The 7902-nt window shown below is 38.2% G+C and overlaps 1 long non-coding RNA gene across 1 annotated transcript; it reads right to left on the bottom strand.

Annotated features, from left to right (window-relative positions):
- Positions 1-338: 338 nt before the first annotated feature.
- On the bottom strand, positions 339-1670 carry LOC148647004 (uncharacterized). The gene is made up of 3 exons (XR_015927713.1): positions 1458-1670; positions 1285-1350; positions 339-1178 (listed from the first exon to the last, which is right to left on the bottom strand). It is a non-coding gene; the product is annotated as an uncharacterized LOC148647004 (long non-coding RNA).
- Between the last annotated feature and the right edge of the window lie 6232 nt (positions 1671-7902).

The following is a 7902-nucleotide window of genomic DNA, read 5'->3' on the forward strand; positions in this document are numbered from 1 at the left end:
GCGCATCGAGGGAGCGTCTGCATTTATAACTTAGTTTTTAAAATTAGTCAAGCAATATGAAGCATCTCCTTTTACTTAGTGCCTGAGCATACTGCAACGCGTGTGAAGCCCATAAACGATATTAATTTTGGAACTTAAACATACAGTATATGGCTGGTCTCGGTACTTTAAAGAAAACATACACACCAGTATTCCATTTCTCCCTAAACATTTTAAGCATCGAAGTCTTTAACTAACGCGATACCGGAGTCAACAAGCATACTTTTAGAATTTGATTAAAAGGGAATATAATATGGAATCACGTATATCAAGAATTTAAAGACCAGACAATCGCAAACTCGTTTTCAATAAAATTATTTTATTCATTCAGCAGTTTGTGAGAGGGACATCCAGCAGGGAGAGACACACACACCGGTTTTCATTGACAAAATTGTTTTTTTTTCAATTCCTCTTGTCTAACAGGAATGTTTTGTTTGTGGACAGACTGTTAGACAAGAGGAAAAGACCGCCTCCTCCTACGAAGCATTTCGTTGATCCGATCACGAATTCTTTTCCAGTCGTACGCAGCAAGGGTTGAGAATCTCCGATTCACCATCGTACTAATGGTTTCCCAGAGATTGCAAGGCAAGGCACTTTTGCCTCTGGACCCATCGAAATTTACAGACGTGGTCCACCCCCAGTAAATTTCAAAAGTCACAAGATTTCGAAACACGAGGGCGGCGTAGCGGTCGGCTCTTGCTTTCCCGTCTATGCCGATGCACTACAAGTACAACCCCCCCTCCATCTCCTGGGTGATGGGTAGCAGTTGGACATCTGGGAGAATTATTCGTCCCACTGGCATCTGTGAATTCCGCTGTGCTTCCTGGGGGGAGATAGCCGGCGGGGACAGCATCAACAGATTCCTGCGCGGTGGTGAACTGAGAGGCCGGGATGGAGTGTCCTGAGGCGGTGTGTGCTCTGCGGGGGGCAGAGCTTCCGCCAGGCATTGCAGCCTGCGCGGCGGGGAGAGGCACTTTTCGGGAGACAGCTGCTCAACTGTTTGACTGCTGGAACTCTAGCCTCCCAATCCTCCCCAGTAATGCATCGTAATGCTCCCGCTGCTGCCGAAATGTCTCCATACAGGTGCTGCTTCTACAGGTTGGCACCCTGGCCAGTGGCCGAGAGCAGAGACCCACGGCCTGTGGCAAAAAAAAACATAATTCATGTAAGAAATAAAGTCACACAGTAGTATTCATCAGTCGCGGAACAGAAGTCAAAATAAACTTTTCTTTTTTTCCGTCTTACCGCTTTCTTTTTTACTGTCCTGGTGGTAGATCGTTTCGCCCATGCGGTGTTTTCTTGAAGAACAGGCTACGAAGAAATAATTATAATTGAATTTAAAATTCAAAACGGCAATAATACCTTGTAATATGCGCTGTAATCGCGTATTTCAGATGAAGTCTGCTGTATTTGCTTACCCTTCGCTCTTTGGAAGCTGGGGCGGCAGAAGCACCCCGTCTCTTCCCGTAAAACGCCTTGGTCTCCATACTGTACTATGGTCGCTGTAGTGCAGGTTCGCAGTTTTTTTTTTTTGTGATGGGAGCTCACCCTATCCCTTGGTGTCTTTTATGCGTCACACATACTGTATTTCAGCGCCATATATTTCGTGGATATTATGGAATATAATGGATGGATATCTTAGTTATCTTTCTAGTTCACAGGTTTGGATGCATAATTTAATTTTGAAAGCCACTGAGACATCAGGTACTACTGTTGTATTTATGAAAATGAAACAAAACAAAAAACATACTAACAACTGTGCCATCCTACTCCTTAGTTAATACATTTTATTATTCATAAACAGTTAACATTGTTAGCAAAATATTTTGAATTATATTTAAGACTTAATGTATATTTGAACAATGAAAATATATTTTTACAAGATTTTACATTAAGCACTTAAAATTAATATGGTTAATAATAGTAAACTGTAACATGCTGTAACAAGATCGGTTAAACTGTGAAGAAAATGCTTTCAGAGAAAATGTTTCAGGTGTGAAGAACATAGATCTCCAATGCGATTTCAACCAAACCTGTTCCCACACACCCCGCACCCACTACCATTAGAATATACACAAACATTTTAGCGTTTCATTCTGAGCAGAAGACCCTCACACCTGAAGAGTGCTGGCTGTGACGAATTAAACCGGTTTTACAGGTTTCAATCACAGACCATGTGACATGGGACTCAGTAAACTACAGTAACACCGTGTTTAATAACGCAATAAAAACGCTATAAAATAATGTGACACAGTACAGCACAGTACAATAATACTGACCATGACTTTAGAAGCATAAATTACCTTACACTCAATTTAAACACAAGCTGTCTTTAGCCCTCTAAGCTGGTTCATACAGAAATGTAGAGATCCAGGCTCAGAACACACAGCTTCATTAGCGAATACATATGCAGGACAACTAGAGAAGACGTTTTACAGAGGATTTATATTTAGGCTCAGATTTCAACTATAGATCGTATTATTATAAACTTTCTTGGAAAAATGTATTTTATGTAAACCATGTTTGCTATTAATTAAAATTATGAGGTACCCTGTATCTGCAGGACTCAAGAGGCTCTCAGTCATGTCACTTTGCAGTTGATGTCTCCTAGAGGTTCCTAGATTCTTATTGTAAATAAAAGGAACAGCATACAGTGGGACTTTTTCAAACACGGGGAACAAATTTCAACATCCGACTGCACCGAGCACACAAATATTGGTTCTAGGCTCCTGAATCACCTTTGGTCCCTGGATCATTGCTTTTAACCATTTACACAAGGTTTTTACTGTAAAGCACTTTCACAGCTCAACATAAATGGACCTTCTGGGGCACAGGCTTTAAAGGAGCTTTTTTAATAAAAACAGACTTTGCCTTTCCTGTTATAAGCTATTCTTTTAGCATATGACAAGCATGCCCTTATTATGGCGATATCCTCCTAAACATTGGAGAAATAACTCTAGAAGTTCTATTAAAACAGAAATGCTTAAAATCACTTGGGATACAACAAAAAAGTGGTGTATTATAAAGTGTGTTAAAAATGTAGCTAGTTTGTTTTCATACCTTAGATTATAATAAAACCTCACCATTTAACACCAACAGGTGTTTTCTTGAAGTCTGCTAGCTTCAAAGTTTATGGTTTGGCTTTTGTGTATAATGATAGTGAACTACATTGGAAATGTAGGAAAGTAAGCATTAATAAGCAGGAAAATTAAACCAAAAAACACCTAAAGTACTGGACTATATTGCAGATAAACTACCGATCTACCTTTTAAGCCTGTACAACCTGCAGAACTCCAGCTTTAATTGATTGGACTCAACAGCCTAAGTTTTAAGGTTATCCTTACAAGTGTGGAAAAGCATGGGCGTAATGTTGCAGCCTTCACTGTTGTTTTAGAAGTTGTTTTTTCCAGCTGTACATGAACATTTCTGTCTTGAGTCTTTCTTAACAATATGGTGTAAACAGTGTCTGGTTTCTACTGTGATCATTATTTCATTACTGAAGTAGCCATTTGATATTTGCACAGTATTTTTTGTTGTTATGTCTGTTTTCATATTCGTAGTTTTCTTCTGTTAAAACTTAAAATCTCTCGCATTAAATTGGCTACAAATGCAAGAATTCAACCAGATATTCTTACTTGTAAAATGTCTACTGTTGCATTGCAGTTAGTTAATGTAGTTAGTCCATAGTCAGCAATCTAAACTTTATTGTTAAGCTTTAATGATTGATGTTGTACCAGTAACCTTTAGAAATACTATAGTACTTCACAAATGCTTTGTGTGTTTGGAAATCTTTTGAGTAAAAGCCTTATAAAAATAGGTTTAGTTTTTACAGGACATCACAAAGAAATAGGATGGTATAATTCTTATAATTGCTTAGTGATTGTATTTGGAAGATTATGGACTAAACAGACTTCAGGGATGCCAGTGGATCATTGTGCTATTTGGAATTATTCCAAAAATCAAGTGACCTCTTTGCTGTAGTATCTTTAGTATTATTTATTTAGTATTAATAAAGAATAGATTTATTAAAGTCATGCGATGTGTAAGCAGGATATGTAAAATAATGTAAAATAAAGTTTTTTATTATTGTTATAGAGAAACATGATCAGATTTTCCCTGGTTGAGAAAAAAGACGATTAAAATCTGTAATCTTTCCACTTGTATGTCATAGGACATTAACGAGTACAACCCCCCTCTCTGCCAGAGTGCTGGCTGTGACGAATTAAACCGGTTTCACAGGTATTTTCAAAGTAGGAAGTACAGTGTTAACTAGTAGCTAGGCTCCTCAATGAAATCGCTTTAACATGATAATGCGTTGGTGTAACAGTCCGGGCGTGGCAAGCTTCCAATGTCAACTCGACTCGATTGGAAGACAACGAACGTATTTTAGCCCTAAATGAATTAATAGCAAACATGGTTTACATAAAAGACATTTTTCCAAGAAAGTTTATAATAATACGATCTATAGTTGAAATCTGAGCCTAAATATAGAGGAAAAGCATTTTCAGAGAGCAATCACGCTGTGTTTATGTAGAAAAAGCGATTAGGTTTATGAGCAATCTAATTACCTATTCGCTTAAAACGCTATATAAAATAAAGTTTATTTAAAGATGAATGATAAGTGTCGCAGTTTAAATAATTTTCGTAGTAGGGCTTGGACAGATTCCAAGTGCATTTTTGCAATTTACATTGCATTGTCCAATGTGCTGTTGTAATACAGTTTAGAATACAGTAAGTCTAAACTGTATCAGCTTTATTTATGGGTTGCAATTTAGAAAAAGTAAAAAAACCGCACTCAAAATGCAATTTAGAGCTTTCTGGCAAGAGGAGACACCCAAATTATAATGTAACATGCCACTGTTTGTGCATGAACAAAGTTATACTGCAATTTTCCTTAGATACGCGATTAAAAAAAATATTTTTTTAATCCCCGGCGGAACACATTCCATAAGAATCAGCGCTTTTATACAGTATTTAAATCAAAACACGATTCAAATCAATATTGTAACGCTTACGGCCGACAGGCACTGTGTAAGAGCTGGTGTACCAGAGCAGGTGACGTCACCGCCCTTCCCTGTGATAGCAGGACTACAGCTACTGGGCTGCAGAGAGATCTCTCTTTAGCTCACGGGGCTGGGTCACTGCAGAGTGACGCGGGAGTCCTGGGTTTGAGCCCCCGACGGTGGGGGGCTGACCTAATGCAGCAAGGGCACCCGCCTGAGTGCCCGTTGCGTTACAATATAAGTGTTTATTTTGTAACGCATAGGTGACTATTCATTGTTATTAAAAAGACTTAAATTCGATCATGTTGTGATATTTAGAAATATAAATTTGTTTGGTGCGAGTGAGGTTTTATTTAATCTCTGACAAAGGGAAATGTTTCATTTTTTCAAAGAAATGTTTGTTAAAAAACAAAGTCATAGTTGCATGGGATTCAATCACAGACCATATGACATGGGAGTCAGGAAACTAACCCACAGCACCACCAGCACAGTCACATGCCAAGGGCTGAAAAAGCACTACAGAAACATTATCGACAGACAATGTACAGATTTGATAAAGCTATAAAATAATGTAATTAGGCACAGAACAAGTTTACAGCACAGTACAATAATAAATGCTGACCATGACTTTAGAAGCATAAATTACCTTACACTCAATTTAAACACAAGCTGTCTTTAGCCCTCTAAGCTGGTTCATACAGAAATGTAGAGAACCAGGCTCAGAACACACAGCTTCATTAGCGAATACATATGCAGGACAACTAGAGAAGACGTTTTACAGAGGATGGATTTTTAGAAACATCCCATCAGTGACATCACTGAAGTCAACTCCTACTGTAGGTAACTGTCGTGTGGATAGTTTCACAAGAATCAGACAAAGGTTTAAGCATCGCTTGTTCTAGATAAAACTGCAAAAAAACAACAACAACCCATAATGTACTTCTTTGCGGCTCTGTTTGCCCAAATCACATATTCACAACGTGAAATTAGAAAATAATATTACGTAACCAAAATCCGCAATATGGAAACAGAGCCCGTGTAATTGTTGACAGATGATGTACTCGTAACATTTTTACAAGACGAACTACAACATTTAAAAAATGACTTGTATGTACTTGCTATCTCTAATCAATCCACGGCGATATAGTTAAAGCAGTCCCCGCACAAAACGAAGCTAAAACGCCCTGGGCATACCGTTTCGCGCTTCTTATCAGTTGCTCAAAAGTAATTTGACCGTATGAAATGCATAACAGAAACCTAGAAACATATACGTGAGCAGTATTTACGTAGTATCGGTGTCAAGACATACCTCTCAAATACTGTAAATCAAGTTAAAAATATCTCAAGACCGATTCTGGTCATAATGAAACCATGTTTCGTGTATGTTTTCTTTAAAGTACCGAGACCAGCCATATACTGTATGTTTATGTTCCAAAATTAATATCGTTTATGGCCTTCACACGCGTTACAGTATGCTCCTTTTCTTTTTATGCTCAGGCACTAAGATTTCCCTTCAGTGGTAAAATTCCATATAAATATTCAATACTTAAACGGGCACAGTTAAGACATTAAATATACATATACATACTGTATACAGTACAGTTTGCATACGGTAATATGTTTATGTTCCTAAATCAATCTCTTTTATGAGCATGTGAAAGGCATGGTGAATCGGTTCTCAAAAATTACTGTACTTTGTATGATTGGAAAAAAATGCGTGATTGCGAAATGCTGTGGTGTTACTTTTACAAAGACGGTCAATGAAAAAAGGAATGTGGACCAGGGCAATACTTTGAGTTTACACTTACAGCTTGTCCAAGGTCATTCATTATTAATACTATTAGTAATATCTTCGTTAAAGACTTTGATGGCGACAGCTCAAACATGAGAGGTTGAGCTTTATTAGCTCCACCTTGCGGAAATTCCGGATACTATTATTTTGCTAGCGGTATTTACCGGTAACTCGCGGTAGACTGCGTACAGCGTACCGGAAAATAATGCGGTATCGCCCGCGTATTTTGAATGGCTGCATCTGTAAATGCAAGTAATTAGAAAACTAGATAGGTGCCTGTATAGTGTTTAATAACAGCAGCTCCTTCTCTTGTCTCGATACAGTCAGAAGAGCATTAAAACATGCTACAAACTATAAGAGAATGTTTAACTCATCTATCTCAGTACACAAAAGAAGCATTTGTGCTGCAATCAGTATAAAGTGATAATAATTAATTATTTAGTGTAAAAAAAACGCTGAAAGTTTAAATTATGCAATGAAGTGTTTAATGAAGTGTTTCAAATATTTTACCATATGCTGTTTGATTTTTCATAATCCGGTGAACAGGTGACTCTGACTCAGACAGAGAGTCAGTGTGAGCTGTAAGACCAATCCTGCAGTGTAAGTTAATGACTCTAAGCACAGACTAGCCTGGTATCAACAGAAAGCTCCTAAGCTCCTGATCTATGGAGCAACTACCCATCAGTCTGGGATTCCAGAGCGTTTCAGGGTTAGTGGATCTGGGACTAACTTCACTCTGACCATCACAGGGGTTCAGGCTGAAGATGTAGCATATTTTTATATGTCAGAGTTACCATGAGCTCAGTAGTAGCTGTCTCTCCCCCCAGTGTTACACACATACAAAAACCTCCCTCTGCAAGTCAGCTGAGACCTGAAGCTGAGGCTGAAAGTAAAGACACAGGACATAGCCCGTGGAGGAGCTCAGCTTTATGTTTAGAAATAGTCTGAAAGGGTGGCAAGTAGAGCTGTTCTCAACAACTTGTAAATTAAAATATTCTAATATTCATCTAGATTTAAATTGTAGGATCACACAGATATGTCTGTGCTGAGGAAAATATGAAGGGAAAT

This window comes from Lepisosteus platostomus, chromosome 16, assembly GCF_059453375.1.
Source record: "Lepisosteus platostomus isolate fLepPlt1 chromosome 16, fLepPlt1.hap1, whole genome shotgun sequence".
Lineage (NCBI taxonomy): Eukaryota > Metazoa > Chordata > Actinopteri > Semionotiformes > Lepisosteidae > Lepisosteus > Lepisosteus platostomus.